The following is a 442-nucleotide window of genomic DNA, read 5'->3' as shown; positions in this document are numbered from 1 at the left end:
ATTATTACTGACATTTATTGGTAACTAGTTCCACTATTAGTTACTGTTTACTGTAAAGTAATGGTTTACTGTCCCTGTACTCTGACTGCTGGATTCTGTGTGTTACTGTAGCGCCCTCTAGGGGTCACACAGTCATTATGCTGCTGGTTAATAATCAATATAAGATGTTCCTTTATTCGATCCCTAATGCGATTTTTTTGTCCCCCATATGAAACGATACACTGTATAGTACATCACTGCAACCCTCCTAACAGTTACCTAAGATTTCCTGTATTTCTGTTAGTATCCCAGCATGCATTTCACAGCCAGCAGCGGTGGCGGTGGAGAGTCCGATAGCTGTTATTGATCCAGTTTCTGTTAATATCAGCTTTTTAACCATCCAATCAAATCCTACAGAGCTCAATGACAGTCCCACTGCCGCACTGTTTATTAGCATAGGCCA

The 442-nt window shown here is 41.0% G+C and overlaps 1 pseudogene; it reads right to left on the bottom strand.

Moving 5' to 3' along the window:
* LOC118322610 overlaps positions 1 to 442 on the bottom strand; it is a 5484-nt pseudogene that overhangs the window by 1456 nt on the left and 3586 nt on the right.

This window comes from Morone saxatilis, unplaced genomic scaffold (genome assembly GCF_004916995.1).
Source record: "Morone saxatilis isolate NCDOM2014 unplaced genomic scaffold, NCSU_SB_2.0 Contig14, whole genome shotgun sequence".
In the NCBI taxonomy this organism is placed as follows: domain Eukaryota; kingdom Metazoa; phylum Chordata; class Actinopteri; family Moronidae; genus Morone; species Morone saxatilis.
This window is presented reverse-complemented; position numbering and strand designations above follow the sequence as displayed.